This window comes from Macaca nemestrina, chromosome 5 (genome assembly GCF_043159975.1).
Source record: "Macaca nemestrina isolate mMacNem1 chromosome 5, mMacNem.hap1, whole genome shotgun sequence".
Classification (NCBI taxonomy): Eukaryota; Metazoa; Chordata; class Mammalia; order Primates; family Cercopithecidae; genus Macaca; species Macaca nemestrina.
In genome coordinates, this window is record NC_092129.1 from 29,097,526 (window position 1) to 29,119,617 (window position 22,092).

Sequence of the window (22,092 nt, forward strand, 5' to 3'; positions counted from 1 at the left end):
TTCTTTTTATTAATATTTGCTCTTTTGTATTTAAAACCGAGGCTGGTGAACCACAGCTTAAGGGTCAAATCTGGTTCTCAGTCTGCTTTGTAGATAAAGTTTTATTGAGACACAGCCATAACCATTTATTTACCTGTTGTCTATGGCTTCTCTTTGGCTACAGGCCCAGAGTGGAATCCTTGCAACAACAGCTGTATGGCTTGCAAAGTCTGATGTATTTACTAATTGGCCTCAGCAGAAAAAGCTTGCTAACTCCTGGGTTGAAGGGTTTTTTTTTTATTTCCTTTCTTTTATTCTCCTCTGGTAAATGTTGATTGATAAGGTCATTTATCTCCTTCCTTTCAAATAAATTTTGACATATTTTGCTTTTGGAATTTGATCTTTTGTATGGGGCCTCAAAACGCTAAATTCTAAATACATAATAAAAATTTTTAAAAACGATATCTTCTTCCATATATTATTTTCTTGTTTGTTTAGAGCAAATATAATTTTAAATCTAATTTTGGGGGCCCTAAAATAATCACTGCAGTCCACCATTCTTAGCAGTTTGCTTTTGGGATCTTACTCTTTTACTGATGCATATCTCATTAGTACATCTCTGGCATATTCAAAGACAGACATAGTCCCAAGATGATTACATATATAACTTGCAATTTTTATTGCACACATTTCATTTCAGTACATCAGCTACTTTATTAAAATATTTGGAAAATATTCATACATTAAATACTGTGTCTAAATTCCTTACTGAAAAAATAAATCTAAAGGCTTCAGCTCAAAGGTTTTAAAGCATTGACATGACGTGCTTGGAGCCTACTTTTCTATACAACGTGATCTAATAGATGTAGATGCAAAGATACTCAATGAGAAGTTCTTTTTATTAATGTAAGTACAAATATTTAGACCTATTTAAACTCATATGTTTTCTATCACATTTGTTTTTGTGTATTATTTTTTATGCCATAAATTGTATAAGTCTATGGTGACTTAATATAGGAGAAAATAATCCAAATGAAATACTATTTTATTTACATTTTTGATAATTTTTAATGGACAATTATAGTTATTATTGTTCAATTCTTCTTCCTTCCTTTAATCTTTTAAATTAGCAAATAGTTCTTAAAGTATGTTTTTTCTGAGTGGAATGATCAGTAGACAAAAACAAAGATCCCCAATTTCTTTTCATCACTTTGATATATTTAGAGCATCTAAATGAATAGGAAATTATAGGTATTGTCTACCAGCTGTTGCCACATTTTATTAAATTAAATCTTATACATTTTACTGATAACATCAAAATATCTATAACACACACCTAAGAATCCCTTAAGCTGTGAAAATGAAGGCCTTGCTGAAAGGATACATTAGATGACTTTTTGGAAAAATATCTAAGTGGTTTTATTCATTTACAAATAATTTGTTTAGCATCTATTTTGAATAAGGCGCAGTGGTAGTATCCAAAAAATATAAATGAAGAATTACAATCCTATACTCAAGCACCACATAGTATATAGAGAGCAAACAACTGATGCTTAAGAATTATTTATAGGATAAATATGAACGATTACAACTCAGAATGCTACATAGTCATCTGTACATAAGCCATCTGCTTGTGGTAGGTACAGAGGCCTTTGGGAGCATAGAACAAGAGCATCTCACCAGGAAATGAGAAGGAAGAATTTCAGGACCTGAGACTCGGAGAGTCAGAGGAAGCTTTTCACGCAGACATGGAATAGGTTCGAGCATCGCGATTAGCATAAACAATGACACAGGCTTGAAAATCATAAAGGTTTGGAAAATAACATGTAACTTATGATTATTGTGAGAAAGGAGAAGAAAGGAGAGAGTAGGCAGATTATTTTTTAGATAGTATATTATTTTTGATTTTTAGTCTAGTAGATATACGTAATTCTAAATATATATACACATACATATATATGTTTATTTTTGTATGTAAAGAAAGAGAATGTGTGTGCTATCTAGATATATAAATAAAATGCACTGAGGTGGAGCTATGTGGTAAATTGGGAGAGTTTGACTTAGAATTTCATACTCTCTGCCTCCTCTCACTGCAGAATAGCAGGACTCACCAGTGATTATACATCCAACCAGACAGGCTCTGCAGAAGGGTAGAAACTTTCTGTTGGAGAACCCACAAATGAAAGTGCCCAAATTTAATGTAATGCTTTTGAAACAACTAATTTGTTAGCATAGGATGATGAAAACTATTTGTACTAAAACGGATTAATGATTAATGACTGTTCAGTTTTCTGTTTGCAGGCAATCTTTCTAAAACACTTACATCGGAACCGGTTCCAACAATGCTCATTGTAAGTCTAGGGCTTCTTATGGGAGATGAGAGTTGACCAGGAAGGTGAGGTGGCCAGGCTTCCGTAACTGCACTTTTCTTAGATAAAACAGATAAAAGTTCTTATGAAGAGTGAATTTGAAATAAAGTACTCCTTTACTTTAAAATGTGAAAAACATTGCACTAGTTAATAAGATATACAGATTGTGTGTGTTTTTTTTTTTTATTCAAGAACATTTATGGCTTTGTGATTTATTTCATCTGTTGTAGTGACTAGCATTTTTTTTTTTCCTTTGAGATTTATGTAGGCAAAGTCTTACTATAAATTATCTTATTTGTTGGTACTTTTTTAGTATAAGATTGTTTCCTTACATAGATGTTTTACAAATGCACAAGACTAAATAAAACATACAAAATGCTGTTGAAAATGCCCGTGACAATTTTATGCTCTTCTGTATGTTCCATTGCTAAGGAATTAGATGGCTCTTCATAAAAAGAGACTCTCTGTAGACTTTGAATTTAAGGCTGTATGACTTCTAAGACGCTGACCCGCCATCATCTCACATACAATCATTTATCTGGAACCTATTGAGTGTACTGGTTTCATATCAGTTCAGTGAAGCCATGAGTCAAAACTTTGGAAAAAGTAAAACGAAACAGAAAGTCCTCAAGACACAGTGTTCAAACAACTGCTAAAGCAGAAATTGTACGCACAAATAAAAGAATATTCTTCAGGTGCTGCTAACCAATAATTGATCTTTTCAGTCATATGTATGTATGTGAGTAAACGTCAAAATCAGTATTATCTTCTTCTATACAAACTACAGCTGCATATCAGTGGAAGCCAAAGCACAATGTCAGTAAATATTTATGCTTTAGATTTTCTTAGGGTTATATTTCTTTTTTTAAGAGACAGGTCTCTCGCTCTGTCGCCCAGGCTAGAGTGCAGTGGTATGATCATAATCTTTAGAGCTCTGTTTAAAGGAAAAAATATATACCTTTTCAAGGTGGAATCTGCCAAATTCATCATCTTAATGGTGCCTTTCCCCCTTTGTAAGTGATATTAAGTTATTTATCACAAAGAAGGAAAAGGAAAGAAGTAAGAAATTGGTCAAAGTCAGTACAGATCATGTTAAAGCAAACACCCTCTGAGCTTGCTTCTGCTGGGATTTGGCTCTAGTCTCCACGAACATGCTGGACAAGCTTCTTAATATGTCTCATTTGGTAGCACAAAGTGATTCTTCAAACAGAACCACTTTCTATACTTAAAGTATTACTGGTAGTTGTGCTCAGGATACCTGTTGTAGCAGTGTGGATGTGCACACACACAAGCGCACACCCTTTACATATGCATATATACTTTCAATTAAAAATGCAAAAAACAAATATTTTAAAGATCACCATGACTAGCACATACTAAGTTTTAAATATTTGTCAAATTTTGTAGGCATAGAAGTAATTATTTATATAAATTTTGTCAGTAACTATGCCTAAGCTATTATAAGCAATAGAACTATTTTGAGCTCTCTATGATATATACTTCTGTACCCTGTCTAGATTATCTTACCCCTGTATATGTATACACATATATTATATATACATATATTTATATAATATACATATATACATATAATATATACATATATTATATCTATAATTTACACACACATACATATATATGTACATAATTTTCTCATGAGTAGACCCAGGGTTCCTTTGACTCAACTGGGTATAAAGTAATGCATTGGTTCAGACTAGATCATTCTAGAGCTAAACTAAAAGGAATTCTTTGAAAGACTTGATGGATTTCTCAAGCCATAAGAAGGCAACTGATTTTGATGTGACTAGAAAGCACCAAAATTGACAAAATAGATTTCAGTTAACATAGGCATTGATCTTTTGTGAACCTGAGCAGGGTGGCCTCACCTTCATCTTTTCTTCTCTCATTATGAGTCATGTTTAGGACCAGGCATTTAGAGCACAAATCTCTAGTTTCTGCTAAAATGCGTCTAACAGTTAACACATTGGTACTTATGCTACAGCATATTATCACCTTCTGAAATAACATAACAGTTTTTTTTTTTTTTAAGCTAAGCAAGATGGTTAAGCTTGAAAATTTAACAAAACCCTAAGATGGAAAATGTAAAAGACCTGTGGATTTTCTTCCATGAGTGGATATAAATGCTAATGAAATGTTCCTTAGAACACATTTAAATTAAACCTTCAATGATTATATAAAACTTGTTCAAGAAGGATTGAAAACTTAACTGCCATTAGATAAGAAAGTTCTAAGGTGCTGATGGGCCACATGCACAGCTCTGTAACTAGACCGAAGGTAGTTTTCCTTTCTCTGCATCTTAATAATGACAGGTGGTGCTGGAGATAATTTTAACCAGATTATGGTGAGCTGTAGTTCTGATTCAAAGGCTTTTTTCACTGCTTTATTTGAATAGAGTATGACTGAACACACTTTAAAATTTATTTCTTTCCTGAAAGCATTTGAAGATTTTTGTGAGAGAACTGATGAAGTACTTGCTTTTTTCAAAATAAATAAATAAATAAATCTATCTTTGAAAAACTTAAAGTGCTGATTTTTAAAAGGCATCTCAGACATTTGTGTGGTAGCTTTTTCTAATTCCTGAATAAGAAGATGCCTGTGAATAGCTGCCAAACGGCAAAGTGTGTATATGCGTGTATGTGTCTGTGTGTGTGTGTGTATGTGAGAGAGAGAGAGAGTGCGTGTGTGTGTGTGTGTGCGTGCATGTAAAGGATGCACAGGAAAATGATTTCTCATTCTTTGACTTTAAAACAAAGCCATTCCTAATTGGCAAAATATGGAAATCGTTTTGGCCAAGAAATAAACTGTCTTTGGTGTTTACATCTTACAAGAAAATTTTTTTCTAAGCTGTGTTTTGCCTATCATCTGCCTCTTGGTCAAATTCTGAGGCATTTGAATCTCATTGAGAAACCTCATTACCTCTTAAGGAAGTTTTAAATCAATCAAACCGGTTTCTTTTACTGAATTCATATGTGTGTATGTGAGTGTGTGTGTGTGTGTGTGTGTGTGTGTGTGTGTGTGTGTACATAAGAAAAAATATACTTTTCCGATTTTTGACAGGCATGTTTAAGGCATAGTCACATTTGCTAAAGCAATCAGAAGCAAAAAATACAATCAAAATTCTCAGATACCAAGTTTAGAAACTAATTAAATCTAGTCAGTGTTAAAGTTTCAAATTGACCCAACAAGAATTTCCTTTCTAAAGCAATGCTAAATACATTGTCGTAGCAAGGGAAATATACCCCATGACGGCACCAAGTCATTATATTTATTTTATTTAACAGTTATTTACATCTAGCTTCCTATATTCTGAGCATTTTGCAAATGTGCACCCAATCTTTATAACAATGACGTGAGATAAGAACTGTTAGTGCCCCTATTTCATTTCTGTCATACATGTGACATTGAGGCACAGATACCCCAAGGTCCCACAGCATATGATAGGGATGGACCCCAGATATGAATTTAGGCAAGCTTCTGTTTACAACAATTATTTCTGACAGCATCAAAATTCATGTACTTAACCATTATATTCAACTGCCTTAATCAAAGTGTCACCCTTTGTACTGAAAGTGCTTTACAAGTACGGAGCCTTGGGACTTTCAGCCACAATTAGATAATCCTGAAGAAGAAAGGTGAGAGCTATATGACTCTGCATTAATTTTTTCTGTCAGAGTTCCCGAAGTGCTTAAAATGCATCGCATCCCTTATAAAGCTTTTTCAAGGGATGATGGATTTGATATAATCCTTAACCAAAGTAAGAAGAATATAAGAGCTATTGTGGGCATAAGTCTTAGTCCACAAACTCAAATGAGCTAGAAATATTCTTAAGTGCTCCATAGCTTAATTTAGTTTCTAATGCAGAGCTTCCCTTTGTGGCCCTTCAGTAGGTTTCTGCTCTGTCCCTAGAGTCTTCCACAATGTCTGGACATTGGGAGGGAGAAGGGAGATGGGCCATCTGCTCTAGTCCCTGTCTCATACAAGTTGCCAATGAGATGACTACTTTTAATAGTTCTGAATGCCTCTTCATGTCCTCTTAGCTTTCTGCTGCTTTGTGTAACCTGTGAGAACCAAAAACCTTTTGCAAGGCTGCATATAATCGAACTGCCTAGATCTACCTGTTGGGTGCTTCCCCAGTCGTTGTACCCCTGCATCGGCCCTCAGATAATAATATGTTTTTCTTCCCCCTGCTGCCTTCCTCTCTTCTTCTTTTTCCTTTTCTTCTTTTCTTCTTCTCCTCCTCCTCCCCTTCCTCTTCTCCTTCCTTTTCCCCTTTCCCCTCTTCCTCCCCCTTACATTTCACCCCTCCCGCATCCTTCCCCCTTACCCTTTTCCCTTCCTCCCTTTCCCGTTCCCCCCTCCTCTCCCTCTCTCCTTCTTCTTTCTTTCTCTTTCTTTCTTTCTTTCTTTCTTTCTTTCTTTCTTTCTTTCTTTCTTTCTTTCTTTCTTTCTCTCTCTCTTTCTTTATTTTCTTTCTTTCTTTTTCTTTCTTTCCTCCTCCTCCTCCTCCTCCTCTTCCTCCTCCTCCTCCTCCTCCTCCTCCTCCTCCTCCTCCTCCTCCTCCTCCTCCTCCTCCTCCTCCTCCTCCTCCTCCTCCTCCTCCTTCTTCTTCTTCTTCTTCTTCTTCTTCTTCTTCTTCTTCTTCTTCTTCTTCTTCTTCTTCTTCTTCTTCTTCTTCTTCTTCTTTTCTCTCTCTCTCTCTCTCTCTCTCAATGTTTGGGAAACAATTCCAGCATTTTGTCCAATTATCTGGTCATAACTCCCTGTCAATGCCAGTGAATATCCTTTACAAAGAACTTCAGTGTTTAGAAAACAAAATCAGAGAGACTCTCAGTTTATTTGGGGATTCTGTCCTGCCAGACTTTTTCCTTTGAAGCAACAAGCACAAAGCCAATGATCTGCTAATATGAGTGAAAGGAAAAAGGAGAAATACTAACCGAGGCATACAAATTTCCTCTCAGAATGTTTGCCCTTCTCTTCAAGAATGCACAAAGACCTTTTCCTCCAAGGCCAAACTGTTAGACGTTAAGTTGAATGTGTTTTATCTTAACAGGTATAAGGAGAGTGCTCTGAAAAGAAGAGTATTTATCTTAATATTAGTTGCACTGTCAGGTCAGAAAACAATGCTGTTTAAAAAAAGCACTGCTCTATTTATCAAGCCAAAATTAAATGGTATACCCAGTATGCAGACCTTTCTCTCCCTAATGCCATTCTCAAATCAAAGGAGCCAGGGCTTCTTGGAGAAATGGCTGGTTCTAGATGTGCAGCAAGGAATACACAAAATAAACCTGGAGCATCTGCTAGTGTCAGAAAATAAGGAAGTAATAAAACACGTACACAATAACACACACATGTGCATGTGCACATACACACAGGAAGATGGGGGTATGTCAAAGGGACAGCAAAGCCAAAAGAAAGGGCTCTAAATAACCAAATCTAAAACAATTTGAGCAAGAAATAAATCGCATAGTATTAGATTATAACCCAAAGTATAAAGTAAATATCTCTAAGTCTATTCTGATATAAGTAAATGATTGAATACATAAATTGATGGGGGAGGATAGACATATCTCCTGTGCAGAGGTATTCCAAATAATTGATGTAGATATTCTGCCCTCAATGAGGTAAGGCATAATTATTCATTCCTTAAGTGTGAGCTTCCCATAGTAATTTCTTTCCAAATAGTACAGTATAGAAATGAGGGGGGAAGAGTAATTTTACAGTGGAGAAACCTGAAAAACATCACTTTAGCCAGATAACTAAGGATAATATTAACAGGAGCAAATCATCTTGAAAGCAGGTACTCTTGATACGATGTGATAAGAATAGCAATTTACCTCTGTTGTCTCCCTCCCCAAAACATAGTTCCCTAGTCTAAGCATGAGGAAAACAGACAAACACAAATAGATGGATATTCTACAAAATATCTGACCAGTACTCTTCAAAACTGCAAAGGTCATCAAAAGCAAGGAAATCTGAGAAATTATCACAGTCTAGAGGAGCCTAGGGAAACAAGACAACTAAATGTGGTGTCATGGATGAGACCCTGGAACAGAAAAGGAATAGTAGGTAAAAATTAAGGAAATCTAAATAAAATATGCACTTTAACTAATAATCATGTGTCGATATTGGTTTATTAGCTATGGGAAACATATACCAATGTGAGATGTTAATAATAGGAGAACTGGTTGTGGGTATATGGCAACTCTCTGTACTTTCTTCAAAACCTTTTGGTAAATGTCAAATAGAGTTTATTTTAAGAAATACAATAGTAGTCACACAATCTCTGGATGGAATGAGTCATGTCATTGAGTTTGCCCTGACCTGTTGCCCTGTCTGCATCCTTCAGCTTTCACATGGTGGTGGGATGGGAAGGATTCTGTCTGTGACAATAATCGAGGCATGGGCAAATATAAAAATCGAAAGCTTTAACATTTTAGGTTTCTTATTGAATCATTTGTTGGCTCCAAACAATATATGGTTAGAAATAGAAAAGAAAACCTAGAAGCAGTATATTTTCTTAAATGATTAATTTGCCTCTTAATTTTTATTTGTTTAAGAGCCTATGGTAGCATACAACTTGGGATCTTATGGAGAAATTGCTAATACTGTTAATGTATTTTTTTCAACTCAGGCATATAAAAGATACTATCACATACTATCACACAGTTATTAAAAACAAAAGAAAAACAAACTATAACAACAAAAAAAGCAGATTGAATTCAGATAAATGGATTAAACGTAATTAGAAATAGCATTGAGAAACAAAAACAAAAGAAACAAAAAGCCTAAGAGCAAACCTTACTCTTCCGAGATGGAATCACAGCTGTCCAATGCCAAGACACTAATGCCTTCTGCCTCAAACAGATTGCAGAGGAAAATACAATCTTATTTTAGATGCATTTCAGATTTTGGTGCCACCCCTCAGCTTCTGAGGTCATTTGCTTTTTAGTTCATGACATTACATAGACATTGCTCATACCTCATTAAATGCCAATTGAGTTTAAGTGAGGTAATCAAGTTCTTTTTTATGTTTTTATTTTTTGGAATGTCTGTACAGCACATTGAGAGGCATTTCATTTCAGAGTTTAAAATATTTAGTGAGCAGGTGGCTAACTGCCAACTACAAGCTCTAAGTGAAAAAAATCCGAAGAGATCAACATCAGTGACTCTTACAGCCCCTTCAGGCCAAGGTTTGTGGGTTTCTAAGTGTGTTAGGCAAAGCCTACAGTGCGTGGCAAGGAAATGACGTGAGTGAGACATTAAAGAGCAGATATCAAGATCTATGCCAGCATTTGACCTTTCAGCTTGCGCCTTTGACTTTTTCTTGTCGATTAATACTCTTGCTGGTTACAGATCATTTTATAACTTGAGGTGCAACTCTAGACTTGTTTGAGTTCCAAGATGTTGAGGTATTATTATTATCACCATTATCAGTTTGTTTTTATTATTAGCTTTACTAGAAGTGGAACTTTGAGGTCTTCTATTTGAATTTGCTTTGAAAAAGTGGCTCTAGAGGTATTTTTATTCTTGGGATTTCTTTGGCATTTTTTTCTATTCGCTATTTGTTGCTGTGTTAATAGAAAAGTGTAATATCTGAAATTGATTGGCAGTGTTTGAAATTATTATCTGTAACAAATTTCTGAAACTCAGTAACTTCAGGAAAACTAGTAAGAATGAAGCTTTACATTCCTTGTGGAACAACTGAAATAAGATGTATATTGCCAAAGAAGAGCCTATATACAACCCCAAAAGGAGTTCACAGATTTTGTAAACTGTTATTAGGAGTAACACTGGGCATGTAGAGGAGGGCATCTCCATTCTGAAAGCACAGCCTCAGATTCCTAAATTTCATGCTATGCACTGTTCCATCTTACATGGAGAAATCATGTAAACAGGAATGGGAGAAACTATCTTAAAATAACATCTTAATTAAACTGTTTATTAGTCATTGATTTCCTGGCAGGTTAGAGTTACTGACTTTTTTTTTTTTTTAACAGTGGAACACCCAATGAAAAGAAACTATCTTAAGAATTATAAGTAGGCTAAGATAGGAAGAAAAAAAATATTATTTCCAGGTTCCAGTTGGCATTAAATAACTCTGGTAATATCTTTGGGTCCCAGATGCTACATTATTTTTTTTTTTAAATCAGGGAAGAATGGAATACAAAATCTCTCCCAGCTCTAAAATTATTTTATTCCATAAACACAGATGTTATCATTCTCTACAAAATGGCCAGTTAAGAATAGCCTACCTAAGAGTAGTTAAATCACTGTCTGTCATTATCAATAGAAAAAAATGTGATTCACTTTAATCTATGACAGTATTATCATTCTCAGCCTGCTAATACATCCATTGGTCTTAATTCTGTTTTTCAAGTCTTTTACGCAGACTTTTATCAACATTGGAATTTAGATGCAAAGTGTTCCTTGTTTCAGAGATTAGTGAGATACTATTTTTAAAAATTCTTTTTACCAGGTTTTTGTATTAAAGCAAGTCATGACTAAATCTGCATGCTTGTAAAATTTATTTTCACTTTGAGAAATTTGTTTAGATATTCATTGAGACAGAAACTTTGAAATCTGTGGATCCTGAGAGACCTGAGTGTTTCTATAGATCATGCATGCATAATATGGGTAATATTTTTCCCAAGGGGACAAAAAATGTGTTTTTGGCATATGAGGGGGAATACAAAAATCATAGCTATTGCAATAGTTTGTGGCCTTCTAAAGAGCCTTAGTGCATAAACAAATGTATGTATGACTGTGGCACATTTTATAAAGAGAGATTCAAAAAAATGTTCAAAAAGTTTTCTTAGAAAGATGATAATAAAACTCCAAATCACTGAAAAACCAAAGCAATTTAAATGTATTACATAGTTTTAAACCCTCAAAAATTTATCTGGGTTAGAAAGCAGAGTGCCAAGTCTCTTCCCAAAGCAAATTAAACTGACTGAGTTATAAACCTCTCAAAAATTGGATCTATAATGAGTATGCAGGCAGATCTTTAACTATAGAGATTCCTGAGAAGGCTGAGCTACTCTAACATTCTTTGTGAGCCTAATTGAAACTGATTGTGGTTGGCACCTTATAATAAACTTTAATTTAAATGATTTTATCTTGGTTCTAAAAACAGTTTGGTCCTATGTATTTCTAAAATGTGCAATAAAATTCCTTTATAATTCAATAAAGATAAGAGATCTACAATGTTGGATTTCTACTATGTTCAACTTCCTTTTAAATGCAAACATGAACTCAACCAAAGTGTAGACCACAAAAGTCATGCTTCTCCATCTTCACCCTATGTGAGTGTGTGTGTATATTTGGGGAATTTATTTGGTTTCACTTTCCTACAGGCTAAATTCTTAAGAGAACATTCTTTCTTTAATTCTATATTTAAGCAAAACCTAAGGGAGAATATGACTTGCCATCCTCAGAACTGATTTTATTTGATAAATACTTTCAAGAAAATTAAGACTTTTCTATACTTAAAAACCATATTCTGCCATTCATTATTACCAGGAAATAATATTGGAGTCCGTTGAAAAAAAAATGTGTGTGCAATACGTGATCAAGTAGTTTAATATGGTAGCAATTTACCTTCATGCTATTTATTTTACATGTTTTGCTAATAACAATGGTGATCAGCTATACTCTATCAGAAATGTGGTAAGCAAGTGATAATACCAGTTACACTAACAAAGCTGAAATTTTAACAGCATCATTGTAAAATGCTTCTATTATAATGAATCTATCAAGTTCCGATGATCCTATGATTCGTTTTGCCAACATCACTCCATAGGTCATAGCCATGAAAGAATAAGAGGTAAAGAAAATGCATTTTGCTTCTATGTGCCATACATTTCGCAAAGAGATAATCACATCCAAAAATAAGGGGATTGAGTCACAAAATAGGAATTTTAGATAATACAGCAAATCATATTAGAAAAATAATGGAAAGGTATTATAGCTCATATTTTCAACTCTGAATTAAGACTTATATCACACTTTTTTATTTAAATGAAGATAACAATATTTCAAGTTTTGATTTTTTAGTTTAAACCTACAAAAAAGATAAACCTGTTGAATTTCTGTTCATGACTTGCAAAAATGGCATGCAGAAGAATAAGGAAAATAAGTAAAATAAGCATGAATAAAAAGATAAACTATGTATACAAATACGGACTTTATATTCTATTCACAGTTAATAAAATCTGTTTTTAAATCTATGCAAGGACAGACCTAGAAACCACATGAGAATCTTGATTTTTTGGAATCTCCAAGAAAATAAAAATTGTGCAATTAACTGCATTATAACTAAATAATTTTATAAAACATTGTAAATAATATTTTTGTATAAACTGACTAAAATTTGGTAACAAAATACCTTTGTAATGCTATAACCAATCGCTATGATAAGAAGAAGAAAACAACTATGTAGTTATTAAAACTGCAGATAATTCCACAGAATTTTGCTATGAAATCTTTGTTACCTCAACAGCTTAGCAAAGGCTATAGCAATTTTAGATCAGAAAATCAGCAGAACTATGTCAAGAGCACCAGACTAGAGTCACTGGCATAAGTGCACTTGCTAAATGCCTGAGTGACATGTCTGGCTTGTTTCTTTGTTTTTAAAGGAGGTAGTTGGACTGGATGCAAGTTTTTGAAATCTTTAGACCGTGGTCAACTTTGAGAAAATTATAAAAGCTATGGAACTGCTTCTCAGAAAACTCTACATGTCCTAAAATATTTCCATTTCAAGAACATTCTGGATATCCTTGAAGCCACTGTTTAGAATCCTCAGGACCACTGGTTCTATGAACTTGGGGTTCAACAACCTTGAATTGAGATTATTTTGAAGATTCATCTATGCAATTTATGCTTCTTTGTTTCTACACCAAGTTAATTCTAAGTACCATGGATTGCCTGACCTTTTATTTTGAAGCAGAAATCAAATGGAATCCTTTTACTTAATTACATTTATAAAACACAAATAGGCCCCAGCTTACTCAAGGACAAGTAAACCAACCACATTCAAGGATTTATATATATATAAAACTATGTTAAACTCTATAGCTCCTGTATGTTTCAAGATCACAGATTGGAATGATTGTGTAATTATGACAATTTAATTTCTGGTTTTAAACTTGTATTTTCTTGATTTATAAAATAGAATGTAAAACCACCAAGGCAAGATTTATGTGAGATAACTGAACACATGCATGCCCACATTCATACATATGTGTGTATAAAAACACTCCAGGGCATGTTTTTTCATAGGTAAGATAATATATCTATAAATACATATTTGTAAACATGCATGTATGAACAAATGTGCATATGTATGTGTATAAATACACATGCATGCATAAATATATACATGCATGTGTGTATGTCCTGTTGGGGGTGCAGGACTTAAGATAAATGCCTGCTATTGAAGTTCCCTAAATAAGGTAGCTTCTGTTGTTTTCAGCAAGGTCCCTGCTAGCATATAAAACACATTGTGCCTAATAAAAAAAAGAGCCCCTTCTGAGTGAATACAAAATACATCAAAAGATACCTGTTTCTCCTAGCTGATACAGGCCAGTACCAGGGGTCATGACTGGATTTCAGCTCTTACTCATGCCTTGAGCTGGTCATAAAAAAATAGATCTGCAAAACAGTGAGCTACTGTTGCTCTGGTTCTTGCTATTTCCTACATTGGTAATTCTCAAAGGATAGGTCAGGACCAGCAGCAGCATCACTTGGAAAGTTATTAGAAATGCAGTTCTCAGGCTCCACCTGTCTTACTGAATCAGAAACTTGGACAGAGCCCAGTAATTGTGTTTAAGAAACCCTCTAGATGATTCAAATGGTTGCTAAAGTTTAAGAACCACTGCCCTACATCACACTCCACTCCCCATTACACCAACAAATGATAAGTAATTAATGAAAGCAGACTCTCTTCTTCACCTTCCTCCTCTTCTTCCTCCTACCTATATTTCTCATTCAAAAAAAATTTACCATGAGCTGCTGAAGAAAGGTGGAGATATCCATGCATTATAAATAAATACATGTTAACAAAATATAGTTAAAATAAAATGTTTTATTATATAAAATATATTATAATATGCATCTCAGCTTAATGTTATGTATTTTACTTCTAAGTGTTACAGCCCCTACTGACTACATTAGAACAGTGATACCTGGCTATAATTTCATGGGGACCCCCCAGATGATCTCCTGACCCTATGATTTCTATCCGCGTCTGTCTGAGCCCTTCTAATAAAGTTCTACCAGTGTGCAGCAGGACCCGTAGTGTCAAGTTACTCAAGTCCCCATCTATAGAGTAAGTCATTTAGGTAGGATTGTAATTTCAAGTTGATCCCAAAGTTTCCCTTCCGTGGTCTGGTGTCCTATGAGGTGTACAGGCAACTAGGTTGATGTCTTGAAGACATGCAAGAGATGTAGTGACCAAGGTCAGGGTGATGACTGACTGTAAGCCTTCGAGGTATGAATTTCTTTCATAAAGCTGAGTGGAAGAGATGTGCCTTCGTCATTGATTCTGAAACCCCTCCATCCTCAACGAGCTGACTCTAAAGATTGCTAAGTTTCAATTTGCATTATTGTTAGCTCCTATCCAGTTCTCTTCCCTGTCATCCTTATTTGTTTTAAAGAATATAGACTAATACGAGAGTATAGCTTCAATAACACAAAATGAAATAGATGGAAACATAAGGAGAATGCTGTGTTTTTTATAAAACTCTTGTTGGCTGAAAGAAATGTGACGTCTGTCTCCTCAACAACAGAATGTTACAACAGCAGGATTTCAGAAGAACTCATTTATTAAATATTTTGTATATTAAACTAGGGTTGTTCATAAAACAGAAATATAAATGAGAAGTACACAAAGACCTTCAATAGAAACATTATGAAAAAACCTCTTACACCTTTATTTTTAATGTGTGAAATGTTTCTGGCACTGCTTGTTTTTAGTAAGCATTTTTGTTTCAGATTTATGTGTATTATTCTGTATATTGGAATATCGATAATGGGATTTACCAGTTCTCTCTACTGTTTTATTCTAAAATAACTTTTTAAAAGCCAGGCAATACAATGATATGAGCTACAAATATATAGTTTAAGTGCGGTCCATTCTTAATATTGTCTAATATTCTAGAAATATCTGATGTTTTATGTTACTACAATCAGTAAACTTCTGTTTGAAAGGATTTGGTAACTTCTTCTTTACAGAATGCTAAAAGGGAAAGCTTATTCTTGATTTCATCACCATTCCTGTTGCCCTTCATATCCCACCCCTCATGCTGTTTGTTAATTCCACAGAGAACCCATTAGGGTGCCTGACTGTGCGTAGCCTTCAGGTTGAACCTCTGCTCTGCCCATTCCCTGAATCTACCATCTTCTTCTCCTAGCCTTCATGCATCTTGAGTTTAGATTATGATTCTTTAATTTAAGACAGTGGTTTAAATGCATCCGTTTTATCAAGGTGATAAGTCTTTGGTAGGTTAAGTGTAAACAGTTGGCTCAAGACTGGATTAAAATATTCACCAGACACCTCCAAGTAGATTTCAAGCAAGGTGTCTCACCATAACCTGGGAAGTTAAGGATGCTAAATTATTTGATAAATTAAGTCATTAGTACTTCATGGAAAAACTTAATGTTCATTTTCATTAATAATCAGCATTTTTGATCATGTTCCCAGAGTTGTCTAAATGTCTTAATCTATCTAGATGCTCTGCTTTCAATGATTCTGTTCACTCAGAATCTCTACTCAAAGAGTTGATAATCTTCTCATTTACCAAAGTTCCTTTAACGTATGAAAAAACATATTGCCAAACAAAAAGATTAGACTCCAATTGTTATTGAAATAGCTTTAATCTGATTATAGAGACTTAGCCATTTGGTCCAGTAAAAGTCCCTTTATAGAAAATTTCTGAACTATTCAAATATTACCATTCCTAAAATTTCAACAGCTGAATTTAGGAAGGACTTTAATATATTAACCTTCCCAAATGACATGCCATTTAAAAAAGGGATTTTAAATGAATGACTAAGATGAGAGTTGAAGACCATGTGGCAAGTCCATAAGGAATACGTATTTGAATAGTTAGATTGCCCAGTTTCCAGCATTCACAGCAGTAATTGTTAGTAACTTTTTATTAAAAAGTAATGTCCATTTTTATAAAAGGGAAACACTCATATCCTTGCCTATCGGTGATCATTCTCTTTTTACCTTTATACTTCTATTTCCTGCTTAGAAGCAAATGAAAGATTATGGAGTTTTGCAATATTAGGACTATGTGACAGCTCAGAAAATATCTGTTCCAAGTGTATTAAGTCCCAGGGCTGTATTGAGAGGTCAGAGAGGAAATTAAGACTGCTGACATAGTACCATATCGTCTCCATAGGTCCATTTCTCTCTCCTTTATACTTTGACACCTTTTAAGTTTTACTGAATAAAAATGAAAAGTCAAGTGATTTTGTTTTCCTATCTTTGAAGAGTTATTCAGAGTGATGTTTGTTTACGTTCTTGGTGTTAATGACAATGTCGGATAATAATACTCTGGAAATTCCCTAAGTAACTTTACCACCATATATAGTGCATTGGTGCATCACTTCAGTTGAGAGAAAAGTATGACTAATGCAGCACACATCAAAATTAATTCTGTCAGGAACTACTCTGTATGAGTCATATAAGCCACAATACTGTATTTAGAATAATAATAGGACAAGGAATAATGGCATCCTAAAATTTAATGAGGTAGTTTAGTTTAAATGTACACTGTTAGTTTGTGTCAACCTACTGCCCATTGCAAGCAGCACTTTTTTTTAACAACCTTGTGCAATGGGGCTGTAAATTACTCTAATTAAATTAAGCCATAACTGTATCCAGGCAATATGAGGTATTTGTACTTTGTTTCTGTAATGATATTATCTGCTCAGAACAGAAATTACAATGAAAAAAAGAAAACAAACATTATCAATCATGTCATTTGTAATTTTTCAAGAAGAAAACAAGGCTATATTTGAGATTATCCACCCATTTTCCAGGTACATCTATCACAAATCCCTTGCCTCATCATTTAACACATCTTTAACTGGTTCTTAAACTGGAAAGCAAAGCACAATGGTGGGGGGAAGGTTGCTTCAAATAAGCATATCTACATGCCATTTGATTTGCTTCCAATCTCATGTTGAGATGATAGGCAGATGGAGAGAGATTACTAGTTTGATTTCTTGGGATAGTAGAGATTTTGATAGAGAAAACCATGAATCCTGCAAGCAATATAATAAAGCTATCATCTTCTTGTTATTACTCTGTCATAGCTTGTATAAAATTTGTGTTGTGCTGAGAGTGTTTTATGTGGATTATTTTATTGGGTATGTGCTGGTTTCCCCAGGGCATTATCATGGAAATTAGAAGGAAGTGCTTTTTAAATAAAATGGGAAGAGGTATTAGTCATTTGATCCTTTCTATTCCTTCAATCTTTTGTAACATCTGATAACACATCTGATACAGTTTAATGCATATTGGTTTCAGCCCTGAGTTCCCACTAGATAATAAATTCTTGGAAGTTAGAGCTACAGTGTATTCCAAGAAAGTACTAATTGTCTAGCATAATACAAGGTAAAATATAATAGGAGCTTGATAAATATTTGTTGAAAGAATACAAAATTAATGAAAGAAATGAGATGTGTTTTGTTCAGACATATTATGCTTTACAAACTCTAAACGGTATTTTCTCACTTTCAGTCCCCCTGAATACCTCTTTGTGTGAACTAAAGGATAAATGGTTGGAAATGAGAGGTCATGAAACTTGCCATGTCATTTGTAGCTTCAACAACTACTTTCACTGTTAAGAAAATATGAACCTCAAATGTTTATCACCTTCAAGATCTGGTTTCCTAATTCATCACTGTTGCCTTCCTTGTCTAATTCACTTGTAGCTCATGCTCTTTGACTTACAAGGCAGTTACATCACAATAACCCATCATAAGTTGAAAATGTATTTAATACACCTAACCTATCAAACATCAGAGCTTAGCCCAGCCTACCTTAAATGTGCTCAAAACACTTACATCAGCCTACAGTTGGACAAAATCATCTAACAGAAAGCCTATTTTATAATGCAGTGTTGAATATCTCATATAATTTATTAAAGATAGTACTGAAAGTGAAAAACAGCATGGTTGTGTGGGTACTCAAAATACAGTTTCTATTGAATCCATATTGCTTTTGCACCATCATGAAGTTGAAAAATTATAAGTTGAACTGTAGTAAGTTGGAGTCCACTTGTATTGAAAATCTGGATGCTGGTGTCACCAAACATATTCATAACATATTCACTAATTTTTTTTAACATGGGATATAATTGTGATTACTCTAATTTGTCCCCTAGCCTCTTTCTCCATAAGAAATAATAAGTAGGGTCCAGTTCAGATCCTTCATGACCTGATCATCATGGCATTTCACTCTTTGGTTATATGTAGGGTTATAATTATACAAGAACTGAAATCGACAATAGCAAGTGAACAGGTATTTATAGAAAGATAGTTGAATGTATGTTATGGAACTGTGAGGGGATTTTTATCAGTTAATATTAATATATACTGCTCTTACAGCCAAGTTACATTTGTTTTGTTACTTGATCCTGGCTAAACCTTGACCTTATTCAGTAGAACTTCAGATGCATAGAGTTAGTTGTAAAGAGTTGCAGCCAGAGTGTTCATGAATCAGCCAAGTTCCTTGGAACATTCAGGAAAGAAAAAAAAAAAAAAAAAAAAACTAAGCCAATTCCCTGTAGGGTGTGTTATCACCACCAATTACAGAATGTCAAGATGTCATCACCACCAATTAGAGAATGACGCCAAGTAAACCCTTTCTAGATGGAATTACATGAATGCGGCAAAGGGTTGTGGAATTTCCCTCAAAGAAAACAGACCATATAGAATCATAGAGATGTGTTTTTTTTTGTTTTTGTTTTTGTTTTTTTTTAAGAATTCTTGTTCACGGTTCACTGTTTCCTTGATATTACATTAATAGATAATGGTTTAAAATGTGAAAAATGCATTTAAATACAAATAGTCAAGTATTTAGTAGAGGAGTTATGTTGTTTTGTACATTATTCTTTAATGTGGTAAAATAGCAAATAGTAATACCATTAATTTCAGTCATGTGAGGTAAAATGAACCATGATATACTATTTATTTTTCTTGTCACTGAATATATCAGGCAGGAGGCTAGTTAGTTTGAAAATCTCATTTAGAATATCTTCTACTTTATAATCCCTGAGCCTAAAAATTGATAGTATTTAGTAAAAGAGAACACAGTGTAATACAATAAGAAAATAAATATTTTTATATTTATCTTCCTGTAAATGAGAGCAAAGGGCTAGAGTGCATTTTATCTAATCACTGTATTATTCAAAATTGATGATGTTTTCAAAGTCCTGAAGATTTTATCAAACATTTAGCTGAACTCTAGGCAGAATAATATTTTCTAGAAACAACTCATTTATTTTAGAAGCAACATTATTTTCTATTGTTTTCATTAGACATGTACCAAGTATCAGTATGTAATTTTCTATATTTATAAATTTCTGGTTGCAAGATTTAGATAAATATTTCTTCAGATTAACATCTTTAGAGAAAACAGGTATCATTTTCAAGAGAATTACACACCTTCATTCTATATGCCAAGCACTTGCTAAGCGCTAGCACATGTGCCATCTATTCATTGTTTTGAATAACATTTAAAGAGTTACTGTTGTGCCCATTTTGCAGATGACATCAGAATCACACGCTAGTGAACGGTAAGGAAGGGATTAGAACCTGATAGTAAGACTCAAGAGCTTGAGCTGTACTCTACTGTGCTCTCTTTAATCTCTAAGTCCTTTGTTTTGTCCTTGGATCTGCTACCAGTTTATTCACCGAAGAGTAATTTACCTTCGTGAATTTCAATTCTCTGATTATTAATATGGATATTTTAACTTTTACCACTTCAGAAAATAAATGTCATTGAATGTTGTTGACAAAACAACATGAGAAAAGTACTATCATGTACCTTGTTTGGAATAAAAAGGAACACATTTTTAAAGAGCAATTTGGAAATATGAATCAAGGCTCTTAAAAGTATGTATGCCCTTTTTTACCTTGGCCTCCTACAGCTAGTTATGCGTCCTGAAGGTATAATCAGAGGTATGAATAATGATATATGTCTAGATTATAGCTATCTTTGGAGAGGATGTTCAACAAAATCAATAAATCTAAAATTTGCAAATTGCTAGATAAGTTGATATGATGTGAGAAAATGTTCTCAATTCCAAAACATCCAAGTAGTAAACTGTAGTTGAATTAGCAACAACCTATGAAATTCAAAGTGTTTAATATTTTAATTGGTTATATCCAGTAAACTAAAATGGTACTTTAAGAAACGGAAACAAGAGTAGCATCTGCATAAGGACATGCCCACATTTGTGTGAGAAAGTCCTCTAGAACTTAAGCTTACTACAGAAATGCATAACTGAGTAGTAGCAAAGAGTCACAATGTTTGAAACCGTTGAAGCCAATGACCATGATGAATTTAAAAAGAATGAGATTCAAATCAGTAAAATTATAAGAGAATAAAGGTGAAGGAAGGCCCATTGGCTGTTATTGTAATAGCTAAACTTTTACTTGCATTTAAAGCTTACAGAATATTTTATTATATTTTCTTCACCTTCACTAACTTTTCTAAAAAGATATTTATTTTTCTCTAAAGATATTAATTTGAAGAAGTTTTTTTCTAAATATGGCAACTAGAAATTTCTAAATGTAGAAAATTTTGTGTTGATACTTGGCATATACCTATTGAAAACAATAGAAAATAATGTTGCTTCTAAAATAAATGAGATTTTTTTCTAGAAAACATCTTCCTGCCTAAAATTCAGCTAAATTTCCTACAGTTCAGTTAAATGTTAGATAAAGTCTTCAGGACTTAGAAAGTATCAGCTTTGAATAAAATGAAGTAAATTATGGCACCTATTAAAGTAGTTGTTATAGTAATTAAAATAGTGTCTCTTAGATAATGGTTTTATTAGCACCATTAGGACTAAAGTCAGATTTCTCAGGAGTAGATAGATAATTTATAACTGATAAATAATATGTTTGTTCAGATATCTTGGTATTATGCTTTGGTATCTTAGATTTTAAATGAATGTATTATTATAATGCCGTTGATTCTTACAATAGATTTTCCTTACAAACTATGATACACTTAATGTAAAATAACTTTATTTAACAAATGCTAGATTGAAATAATTTAGAAATAATATTTTTACCATATATCCCTAAAATGTAACTTGAAACTTCCAAGATTAACTCAGATAAAAACACACATACTGAAAATTTTGCCACGGGTCAATTTCTGAAATTCTGTCCCTCTGGTTTTTTGGAAACAGCATGCCGTGGTAGTCAAGAGGTATATTCTGGAGTCAGGCAGAACTGGGTCTGTGCACTAGTTAGATGAGTTCAGGCAATACACTAGCCACTGTAAGCCTATATCTTCATCAATAAAATGGAATAAGTGAGGGCACCTATTAATATAGTTGTTATAGTGATTACATTTAAAAATAAATGTAAAGGGCTTAGCACCATACTTAGCACACAGTGAGTGCTCTCATTAAATATTAGATATTATTTTTATTAATATTTGAACAATTAAATCTACACAGTATGTTATTACATT

At 33.7% G+C, this 22,092-nt stretch overlaps 1 protein-coding gene and 1 long non-coding RNA gene across 11 annotated transcripts in view; one reads left to right on the top strand and one right to left on the bottom strand.

Annotated features, from left to right (window-relative positions):
• Nucleotides 1-7,431, bottom strand: part of LOC139363061 (uncharacterized) — a 122,673-nt gene extending 115,242 nt beyond the window's left edge. Inside the window, exons 1-2 of the long non-coding RNA XR_011622944.1 lie at nucleotides 7,304-7,431; nucleotides 2,303-2,407 (exon numbers count right to left, since the gene is read on the bottom strand). This is a non-coding gene — a long non-coding RNA (uncharacterized lncRNA). The remainder of the gene's footprint in view (nucleotides 1-2,302; nucleotides 2,408-7,303) is intronic.
• Nucleotides 1-22,092, top strand: part of LOC105465543 (sodium/potassium transporting ATPase interacting 2) — a 1,022,956-nt gene that overhangs the window by 671,389 nt on the left and 329,475 nt on the right. The window lies entirely within an intron of this gene.